At 44.5% G+C, this 11,920-nt stretch overlaps 1 pseudogene; it reads left to right on the forward strand.

Annotated features, from left to right (window-relative positions):
- The first annotated feature begins 11,546 nt into the window (after positions 1-11,546).
- LOC136336836 (small nucleolar RNA U3) lies at positions 11,547-11,682 on the forward strand (annotated as a pseudogene).
- The last annotated feature ends 238 nt before the right edge of the window (positions 11,683-11,920 follow it).

Here is an 11,920-nt window from a genome sequence, read left to right on the forward strand (position 1 = left end):
TTCTGAAAAATACAAAAAAAAAAAAAAAAAAAAGAATTTTCCAGCCTGATGGGTGGTGGCACATTGGTAGAGCGTTGACCTGGGACACTAGGGCCCAAGTTCAAAACTCCGAGGTCACCGCGGGCTCAGCCGGCTTGAGCACAGTCTCGCCAGCTTGAGAATGGAGTTTCTGGCTTGAGCCCAAGGTTGTTGGCTTGAGTAGAGGGGTCACTGGCCCCCACCCCTACCAAAGCGCATATGTGAAACAATCAATGAACAACTAAAGTTCTACAACTACAAGGTGATGCTTTTCATGTCTCTCCCCTCCTGTCTCTCTCTCTCAAAAAAAAACTTTCCAAATTCAAGTATTATCATAAAATATATATTTCTGATAAGAGCATTTGCTTAACAAAATTCAAAATGCAGAGGCCCTGGCAGGTTGGCTCAGCGGTAGAGCGTCGGCCTAGGAGGACCCGGGTTCGATTCCTGGCCAGGGCACACAGGAGAAGCGCCCATTTGCTTCTCCACCCTTCCGCCGCACCTTCCTCTCTGTCTCTCTCTTCCCCTCCCGCAGCCAAGGCTCCATTGGAGCAAAGATGGCCCGGGCGCTGGGGATGGCTCTGTGGCCTCTGCCTCAGGCGCTAGAGTGGCTCTGGTCGCAATATGGCGACACCCAGGACGGGCAGAGCATCGCCCCCTGGTGGGCAGAGCGTCGCCCCCTGGTGGGAGTGCCGGGTGGATCCCGGTCGGGCGCATGCGGGAGTCTGTCTGACTGTCTCTCCCTGTTTCCGGCTTCAGAAAAATGCAAAAAAAAAAAAAAAATTCAAAATGCAGAAATAAAGTATTTTAAGATTATTTTTATGTACACAAAAATTGCTTAAATATTTAAATGAAAATAAAATATGTAGTTTATTTCAAAGGTTTCCAAACTTGTTCAATAACGGTCCTACCATTTTTTAAATTTGTATTGATTGATTGGATTAAGAGAGAAGTAGGGAGACAGAGAGACAGAGAGAGAGAGAGATTCACTGCTCCATTCACTCATGCCAACATTGGTTGATTCTTGTATGTGCCTTGACCACAGATCAAACTCACAACCTTGGCGTGTCAGGACAATGCTCCAACCAACTTAGCTACCCAGCCAGGGCCATAAAGGTTGTACTTTTGATGTATCCTAATTAATTTTAGAATATTACTAGGTCTTTTATAGGTGAGAGGGTTGAGAAACCATATTTATTTATTTGTTTGTCTGTTTTGAAGGTGATAAATATGTTTATCCCCTTGATTGTGGTGATATTGTTTTCATGGGAATATGCATATGTTCAAACCCATCAAACTGTATAAATTAAATGTGCAGTGTTTTTGTTTAACAATTACCCCTCAATAAAACTTTTTATAAATAAATATTAAAAAGATGAGGAGGCAATGCTAAAATCTTATGCCTTATTTTTTTTTATAGTTCTTATTGTGGTAAAAAATACATAACCAAAATGTGTCACCTCTGAGCATACAGTTCAGTAGTATTAAGTTCATTCATATCATTCCACAATCATCCCCACCATCCATCTTCTCAAACTGAAACTCTGTGCCCATTAAACAGTAACTCCCCATCCCTTTCCTCACCCAGTCCCTGGTAATTATCATTCTATGTTCTGTCTCTGTGGAATTTGACTATCCAAAGTATCTCCTCAAAGTGGCATCATATGGTATCTGTCCTGTTGTTACCGGCTTATTTCTTTGAGCATGTCTTCCAGGTTCATCCATGTTGCAGTGTGTTTCAGAATTTCCTTCTTTTTTAAGGCTGAAAAATATTCCACATTTTGTTTATCCATTTAGCCATCAATAAACTTTTGAGTTGCTTCTACTACTATGTTATTGTGAACCTGAGTTGCAAGTATCTGTTTAAGTCCCTGATTTATTTTTGTTTTCGGTACAAAATCAAAAGCCAAATTGCTGAAACATATGGATTTTATGTTTAATTTTTGAAGAATCATCCCATTTTCCACAGCAACTACACTATTTTATATTCCCACCAGCAAGGCACAAGAGTTTAAATTTTTCCACATGCTTGTCAACACTTGTTTTCTGCTTGGTTTTTTTTCCTATTTGATAGTAACCTATCTGATAGTGTGAGATAGTCTCTTATTGTAGCTCTGATTTGCATTTCCCTAATGATTAAAGATACTGAGCATCTTTTCATGTCTTTATTGTCCATTTGTATATCTTCTTGAGAGAAAAAGTTATTCAAGTCCTTTGCCGTTTTTTTTTAATTTTTTTAATTAATTAATTTATTTATTCAGTTTAGAGAAGAGAGACAGAGAGAGAGAGAAGAGGGGTGAGAAGCAGGAAGCATCAACTCCCACATATGCCTTGACCAGGCAAGCCCAGGTTTTTGAACCAGCGACCTCAGCATTCCAGTGACGCTTGATCCACTGTGCCACCACAGGTCAGGCTTCTTTTTTAATTTTTTATAGACACAGAGAGAGAGTCAGAGAGAGGGACAGCAAGGGACAGAAGAGAGGAAGGGAGAGAGATTAGAAGCATTAATTCTTCATTGTGGCACCTTAGCTGTTCACCAATTGCTTTCTCATATGTGCCTTGCGGGGGGCTACAGCAGAGCAAGTGACCCCTTGCACAAGCCAGTGACCTTGGGCTTTAGGCCAGCAACTTTTGGGCTCAAGCAAGTGACCATCGGGTGACATCTATGATCCCATGCTCAAGCCGTTGAACTCGGGGCCTCAAACCTGAGTCTTCCACATCCCAGTCTGACACTCCATTCACTGTGCTACCACCTGACCAGGCAGCTCATTTTTTAAAAAAATTATTTATTGGTTTTAGAGAGAGAGGAAGAAAGAGAGAGAGAGACAGAAACATTGATCTGTTCCTGTATGTGCCCTGACTGGGGATTGAAGCCACAACCTTTGCATTACGGTACAATACTTTATGGAGCTATCCGTCCAGGGAATGTCCTTTGCCCATTTGTAAACTGGGTGTGTTCGTTGTCATTGTTGAGTTCTAGGGGCTCTCTCCATATTCTGAATATAATTCCTTATTATATATATGATTTTCTAGTATGTCTTTCTCATTCTGTGGGGTTTCTTTAATTTTTTATAAGTCACAGAAAGAAACAGATCACGGTGGGGGAGGGACTGCTTTAAAAACCTACAGTGGACCCACATTATACATGTTTGTAACTCAGTAAACCCAATTATACATACTAAAGAGATAGAGAGATTCACCATTTAAATAATGGAGGAATTTCTGCCCTCCATTCTCTTTAAAAAGCACAGGTCTCAGGCCCTGGCCGGTTGGCTCAGTGGTAGAGCATCGGCCTGGTGTGCAGAAGTCCCGGGTTCGATTCCCGGCCAGGGCACACAGGAGAAGCACCCATTTGCTTCTCCACCCCTCCCCCTCTCCTTCCTCTCTGTCTCTCTCTTCCCCTCCCGCAGCCAAGGCTCCATTGGAGCAAAGATGGCTCGAGTGCTGGGGATGGCTCCTTGGCCTCTGCCCCAGGAGCTAGAGTGGCTCTGGTCGCAACAGAGCGACGCCCCGGAGGGGCAGAGCATCGCCCCCTGGTGGGCAGAGCGTCGCCCCCTGGTGGGCGTGCCGGGTGGATCCCGGTCGGGCGCATGCGGGAGTCTGTCTGACTGTCTCTCCCCGTTTCCAGCTTCAGAAAAATACAAAAAAAAAAAAAAAAGCACAGGTCTCAGAAGGTGAGCCCAGGGGAAGACACCCCTGCTGGCCCGTGAGGCGGCCTCAGTCCCCGGGGCCTTTCCAGCTCTCCGGGCCTAGCTTGTTTGCAGCATTTAGAACCCAGCTGTCCAATGTGATAAGCCCCATGTAGCCATTTAAATTAATTAAAATAAAATTATCAGTCCTTCAGTCTCTGTAGCCACATTTCAAACACTCAGTAGCCACAGTATAGAAACAGAACATTTCCATCATCACAGAAAATTCTAATGAACATCACTGGTTTAGAAATATGCAGTTTTGGGGTACCTCATGAGCCCCTAACATAAGCCAAGTACAGAACTAAAAAAAAACAACAAGCACTTCCAATGCTGAACGTAAGGGTGACACCTGGTATGTAGATCCTCAAAGGAGTGGTTCTCAACAGAGAATCAAAGCCAATTTTGATTATACTCACTCACAGACTTGGCTGTAATCTACATTATAGATCTGGATGCGTTTATTTCAAATGGAGAGGTGGAACCCCAGAATAGAGGTTTTCCAAGTGTGACAGTCGGACTGTTGGCAACCAAGTACTTAAGATGCTTATTTAAAAAGCAGAATTCTGGGCCTCACACCATTCTGCTGGGCCAGAACCTCCGGGATGGGTGCCCAGGCAGCTGCATTATTTATTAATTCCTCGAGGCATTTTCTTGACTGACATTAAAGAACACCATTAAGAAACTGGGATCTAGGCTCTGGCCGGTTGGCTCAGTGGTAGAGCGTCAGCCTGGCATGCAGGAGTCCTGGGTTCGATTCCTGGCCAGGGCACACAGGAGAAGCACCCATCTGCTTCTCCACCCCTCCCCCTCTCCTTCCTCTCTGTCTCTCTCTTCCCCTCCTGCAGCCAGGGCTCCATTGGAGCAAAGTTGGCCCAGGCGCTGAGGAAGGCTCTATGGCCTCTGCCTCAGGCACTAGAATGGCTCTGGTTGTGACAGAGCAACGCCCCAGATGGGCAGAGCATCACCCCCTAGTGGGCATACTGGGTGGATCCCGGTCAGGCGCATGCGGGGAGTCTGTCTGACTGCCTCCCCGTTTCCGGCTTCAGAAAAATCCAAAAAAAAAAAAAAAAAAGAAAGAAACTGGGATCTGAGAAGTTGAAGAAATTATATGCCGTAATTATGAAAAACAGCAGTTATATAAACCAACTTAGACAACCCTTTTCATGTCCTCAGCTCACTGCTACCTGTGCTCTCACAGGCTTCTCATAAGAGAGTGTGCACTTGCATGCATGCCGCACCATCTGCCTAGAGTACCCTGCACTCCTTGTAGGCCTTGCAGTATTTCTAGTCATTCTTTAAGGCTTAAACTAGAAACCAACATCTCTTCCAGGAAGCCTCCCCAGCTGCCCATAGAGTTATTCCCTTCTCTATGCTACTTCACCTTCTACTTTGATAATTAAAATATTAGTATAAATATATTAATTATTAAACTATGAATAATAAGGCCTGGCCGGTTTGCTCAGTGGTAGAGCATCAGCCCGGCTTGTGGATGTCCCAGGTTTGATTCCCAGTCAAAGCACAAAGGAGAAGCAACCACCTAATTCTCTACCCCTACCCCTTCCCCTTCTCTCTCTCTCTCTCTTCCCTTCCCGCAGCCATGGTTCGACTGGTTCGAGTGCATTAGCCCAGACGCTGAGGATGGTTCCATGGAGCCTCTGCCTCAGGAGCTCTGGTTGTGAGTAGGTTGGTTGTGAGTATGGTCCCAGCTGGGTAGAGCATCAGCCCTAGACAGGGGTGCTGGGTGGATCCTGGCCAGGGCACATGCAGAAGTCTGTCTATCTCCCCTCCTCTCACTTGGAAAAAAAGAATATGTATATATATATGTAATAGCCTGGCCTGTGGTGGTGCTGTGGATAGAACATCGACCTGGAACACTGAGGTCGCCAGTTCAAAACCCTGGGCTTGCCTGGTCAAGGCACGTACAACAAGCAATCAATAAACAATTAAAGCGACACAACTATGAATTGACACTTCTCATTCCGCCCCCCCCCTCCTCTCTCTCTGTAAAATCAATAAATAAAATCTTTAAAAATATATTAGTAATAGTAATAATTAGTTGGGAAGCTCACCTTATGGAATTCCCGGCTTTGTGTCAAGTGCTCTACCTGGATTAATCCATTTAACCCTTGCAAATAACCTTGTGAAACAGGAACTATTGATTTCCTCACTTTACAAAGGGAGAAATGGAGACACAGAAGCAAAGTCACTTGCACAATCAGAAGAACAAGAACAGGAACCAAACTCAGACAGGTCTGTTTAATCCAAAACTCATTGATCTGAACTATTCCATGAAGGCCTTGAGAGCATGAACGGTCTCATTCACCTGTGGCTGCCCGGTACCTAACACAGTGATCAGCATATGCTAAGTAACAGGTATTGTTTGTTGAATAATTGAATTATCATGGAACACATATAGACTCCTTTATCATCTTATCCCACCTTCTAACTGAACATATATTCATTCCAGAATAATTGATGGTGGCCCTGGCCAGGCAGCTCAGTTGGTTCGAGTGTTCTACTGAGACACCAAGGTTGTGGTTTGATGCCTGAGCAAGACGCATACAAGAATCAACCAACGAATGCATAAATAAGTAGAACAACAAGTCGAGGTTTCTGTCTGTCTCTATCTCTCTCCCCACCCCTTCCTCTCTCTCTCTCTCTAAAAATCAATTAATAAAGTAAATCAATCAATAAGATGACTGATGGTGAAGAGTACAGGAGAGAGAGAAAGAAGCAGGAAGACAGACCGTGTACGTGCCCTCACAACTCACCCCCCTGATTCTCTCCCAAAGCTGCTCTCGCAACCTCTTTCCTTGTTCATCGAAGCTACCTGCCAGGACTGAGATGCCATGCGATCTCCTTTCATTTAAACTCCATGCTGTCTCGTGTATATTACAGCAATGCATCTTACCCTCTGATATCATCTCTTACAATCAGGCTGTGTAACTTAAGGCTCTGAGAGGAGTCCTATAGCTTTTCCAGCTTGACACTGCTTCCTCTCTGCTTTGTTGTTTGGTTATGTCTTCACTTCCTCTTTGCACATCAAATAAGTGACTTGTTTTCCAGAAGGCCTGCAGAGGAAAACTGAGACTGGGAGACAGTGATATCATTTTCATCTTCTAAATTCGCTTTCTACCTATTATGGGCTATGTACCACTCTGCAATTATTAGTGTCCCTACTGTGGCCCTAGTCTGAATTTTTATTTCCTCCAATGACCTTCATCACCATTTTCAAAGCCAGATATCATGACCTTGATGCATCCCTAGAAAGCAAACACAGCACAGTTCTCATCGTCTGGGGCTGCAGTTCCCTCCTCCTGCTCTCTGGAACTGGATCAAATATCAGCTTAAGGAGTTACATTTCTAGCTCCTTAAATTCCCTCTACATTAACTTTCCACAACGTAAGCTTTGCCTTCTCACGCTGTTCAGAAGGGAAGCTCATCAGGGCATAAGGCCACAAAGGTCTGCTGCTGTTCCCTGAAGCCAAGAGTGGTACACGAACTGGTTTTAGGAGGAATATGAGAAGATTGTGTGTGGTAAGGAGACATGCTACTAAATAACATCGAGTCACATAGTGAGACAATTATTCTCTGTTCAATCACCCTTTTATTCATTCTAGGAGATAGTCTCAGATGAATTCTACTCTGTCTTTAGTATGTATATCTGCAATGCTTGCTAATCTCCATTTTGCACAAGGAGAGAATGGGCCTCCAGGCGGCCACAAAATCTGGCCGAAATGTAGTGTTATTTTGTTTTTTTCATATATAGTTTCAAAATTATCTTCTTTTCATGGTAAGAAATTCCATGTTTTACAATTACTACAGTAATAAAGTCTCATTAGAAAATAAATTTGGTGCCTGACCAGGTGGTGGCGCAGTGGATAGAGCATTGGACTGGGATGTGGAAGGACCCAGGTTCGAGACCCCGAGGTCGCCAGCTCAGCTTGAGCGTGGGCTCATCTGGCTTCAGCAAAAGCTCACCAGCTTGGACCCCAGGGTTGCTGGCTCCAGCAAGGGGTTACTCAGTCTGCTGAAAGCCCATGGTCAAGGCAAATATGAGAAAGCAATCAATGAACAACTAAGAAGTCACAACACGCAATGAAAAACTAATGATTGATGCTTCTCATCTCTCCGTTCCTGTCTGTCTGTCCCTATCTATCCCTCTCTCTGACTCTCTCTCTGTCTCTGTAAAAAAAAAAAAAAAAAAAAAAAGGCCCTGGCCGGTTGGCTCAGTGGTAGAGGCCTGGCGTGTGGAAGTCCTGGGATCGATTCCCAGCCAGGGCACACAGGAGAGGCGCCCATCTGCTTCTCCACCCCTCCCCCTCTCCTTCCTCTCTGTCTCTCTCTTCCCCTCCCGCAGCCAGGGCTCCATTGGAGCAAAGATGGCCTGGGCACTGGGGATGGCTTCATGGCCTCTGCCTCAGGCGCTAGAGTGGCTCTGGTTGCAACAGAGCGATGCCCCGATGGGCCGAGCATCGCCCCCTGGTGGGCGTGCCGGGTGGATCCCGGTCGGGCGCATGCAGGAATCTGTCTGCCTCCCCGTTTCCAGCTTCAGAAATATACAAAAAAAAAAAAAAAAGAACAACAACAGAAAATAAATTTGGTGAAGAAAGGGTGTGAGTTTAAAGAAAGAGTGTGCTAAATAATAGTACAGGTGATAAGTTCAAATGACAAAAATGTGAAGCCTGAAGCTTGAGCCACACAGTTGTGGTAGTTAGGGAGTCCTGGTTGGGGATCAGACTGGCCTCGGTTTGAATTTTGGTTCTGCCCTTTGGTAGCTCCGTGATCAAGTTACTCCACGTGTTTAAGGGAATAATCCTAACCACGGAGTAGTTGTGTGGATTACAAGGGATATGTAGGTGAAACATCAAGCTCAGCATCTGCCTGGTAAAAGCAGCCCACTCAATGGATGCTACTGATGGGACTGTTGCCCCGCCTACCTCCAGACTACATCCTGGATGTCTTGGTAAATACTCAGAGGTCCACCCAGGTAAGGATCCATCCCAGTCATATCAGCAACAAGGGCGAGGATATTTCCAGATTAGTCCCACCCTGTGTGGGCCTGATTCTCTGTGCCTGCGCCTTCCCATCCTCACTTTTATCTCATCCAGCCCCATCTATACAAACTTCCCAGTGTGGTCATCCAGTCAGCAGGCTCGCTCAGCTCATTTTTTTTTTTTAAGAATTATAGTTGACATACAACATTATATTAGTTTCAAGTGTACAACCTAGTGATTCTACATTTATATACCTTATAATGTGATCACCACAAAAAGTCTAGCATTCACCTGTCACAGTACAAAGATATTTTGACATTATTGACTATATTCCCTATACATACATTATATCCCCAGGACTTACCTATTTTTAACTGGAAGTTTGTACCTCTTATTCCTCGTCAGCTTTTCACCCATTCCCTTACTCCTCCTCTCCTCTGGCAACCATCAGTTTATTCTCTGTATCTATAAGTCTGTTTCTGTTTTGTTTATTTAAGTTGGGGTCTCCCAGCTCTTGACCATTCCTTCTGAATGCTGACAATCCAATCTTTTCTTTTTTCTTTTTCTTTATTTTTAAGTGAGAGGAGGGGAGATAGTGACACAGTCTCCTGCATGTATCCCAACCGGGATCCACCCAGCAACCCCTTTCTGGGACCAATGCTTGAATCAACCAAGCTATTTTTAGTGCCTGAGGCTAATGTGCTTGAACCAACTGAGCCATCCTCAGCACCCAGGCTTATGCCTGAACCAATTGAGCCACTGGCTGCAAGAGGGAAAGAGAGAGAGAAGGGGGAGAGGGAGGGGGAATGAAACAGATGGTTGCTTCTCCTGTGTGCCCTGACTGGAAATTGAACGTTCAAATGTCAGGCCAATGCTCTAACCCATGAGCAAACCAACCAGGACCTGATCTTTTCATTCATTGTGTTCATTTTTTTAGAAACTGAGCTTCTGTTTCTTAAATTTTAAAAAATGTATTAATTGATTTTAGAAAGAGAAGAAGGGAAAGAGAGAGAGAAACATTAATTTGTTGTTTCTTATTTATGTATTCATTAGTTGATTTTTGTATGTACACTGACCAGGGAACAAACCCACAACCTTGGCATATCAAGAGAATGATCTAGGCCCTGGCCAGTTGGCTCAGTGGTAGAGCGTCGGCCTGGCATGCAGGAGTCCCGGGTTCGATTCCCGGCCAGGGCACACAGGAGAAGCACCCATCTGCTTCTCCACCCCTCCCCCTCTCCTTCTTCTCTGTCTCTCTCTTCCCCTCCCGCAGCCAAGGCTCCATTGGAGCAAAGATGGCCCAGGCGCTGAGGATGGCTCTGTGGCCTCTGCCTCAGGCGCTAGAATGGCTCTGGATGCAACAGAACGACACCCCAGATGGGCAGAGCATCGCCCCCTGGTGGGCATGCCCGGTGGATCCCGGTCAGGCGCATGCAGGAGTCTGTCTGACTGCCTCCCGTTTCCAACTTCAGGAAAAAAAAAGTCACACAGCTAGATAATACCGAGGGATTCAAGACACAGGTCTATCTAACTCCAAGTTGGACTCTTTCTATTGTGTTCTGCTTTCTTCCCCTGACCCATCTCAAACTTATAGACACTCAACAGTTCTCTTTATGGATGGTCACAATAACCTCATTCACCTATATAAAAAAACAACTGGCCTGACCTGTGGTGGTGCGCAGTGGATAAAGCGTGGACCTGGAAAGCTGAGGTCACCAGTTCAAAACCCTGGGCTTGCCTACTCAAGGCACATATGGGAGTTGATGCTTCCTGCTCCCCCCCCCCTTTTCTCTCTCAGTCTCTTCTCTCTAAAATGAATAAATAAAATATAAAAAAAAAAAACCAAAACTGGGTAATTTACCTACCTATTCTGCTCACAAAAATTAGGGGATATTTGATAGCTTCATATTCATTTTGAAATATCCCCTAATTTCTGCGAGCAGTATAGTTAAGTTCTACATACCACGCCTGTACAAGGTGAATCAATAGTCAGTTTCTACAGTTTATAATCAGCAAGGGTGAATTCATTGTACAACCAAAAGCATTTAATACTATTTAAATCTTGAATAAGTTAGATGTGAAATAACATTTAAGTGAATGACTAAGCAAGAACGATGACATGCTGTTAGTTTGCCCGAGTAGGCAGACGTCCTGGCATTTGTCAAGTGATATCCATGCCCTGGTGTTTGTCATGCTGTGTCCTTGTCGTGAGTGTCCATCATACAGTGTCCATGTCCTGGCACTTGTTACTTTTGGCTATCCCACATCTATTCCTTCTTTCTAATAACACACTGGTTTCTGGTTGGGGAAATACCTTTGTGGGTAATCTTTCTCTTGCTGGGAAGTGGACCCACAGGAGTACCTTCCACAGTCCCCTTCAGCTGGGAAGAAGAATGTGACAAGAGTTTAGCCTATGGGCAACTCTCCCTGGATTCTGAGTCTTGAGAAATGATGAGAAGGACATTAGTATGCTGACCAGACTGTGTGTGATATTGTGATTTATAATAAATATAATCATTCAGATGATCAAATATATTTCTCACAAGTATCTGGTCTTGATCCACGATTCCTAGCTCACAGCTCAGAAAACCTTGGAATTTCCTAAGAACTAAAAGGAATCATAGTGTCTTTTGTTATGCAAATGAGGTGACTTTTGGAAGCACTTATAGATGGAGCTGGTTGCCAGGAGAACCAACCCTATAATCAAAGGTTGGAACTTTCACTCCTGTTCCCCAACCTCTGGGCAGATGAGCATGGTTGGGGACGGAATCAACTGCCAATGGCCAGTGATTTAATAAGTCATGATTCTGTAATGAAGTCTCCATAAAAACCCAAGAGGCACGAGGAGGAGTTGCAGTGTTCTCTCCTGAGCGTGAAGCCGGCTCTTGGTGTTGCTTGTGCAACTGCCTTTTGCCATTGATGATCGTTCTTCTCTTCCTTTGGGAGAGTAAAAGGGAGAGAACGCAGTCTGAGTGGAAATTAAAAAAAAAAAAAAAAATTTTTTTTAAAGTAAATTAAAAAAAAAACAATAAGACGGGGTTCAGAGAACTTTCAGATTGATGAACATGTGGAGATTTAGGGAGAGTGGAGCACCTGGAGAAAGCTTGGAAGCTCCATACCCTATACCACATACTTTGATCTATGCATCTCTTCTATCTGGCTGTCCTTGTTAGTGTAGGCAGCAGTTAGTATTAATAAAGGAAGGGAGCAGCC

The sequence above is a fragment of the Saccopteryx bilineata genome, chromosome 4 (genome assembly GCF_036850765.1).
Source record: "Saccopteryx bilineata isolate mSacBil1 chromosome 4, mSacBil1_pri_phased_curated, whole genome shotgun sequence".
Classification (NCBI taxonomy): Eukaryota; Metazoa; Chordata; class Mammalia; order Chiroptera; family Emballonuridae; genus Saccopteryx; species Saccopteryx bilineata.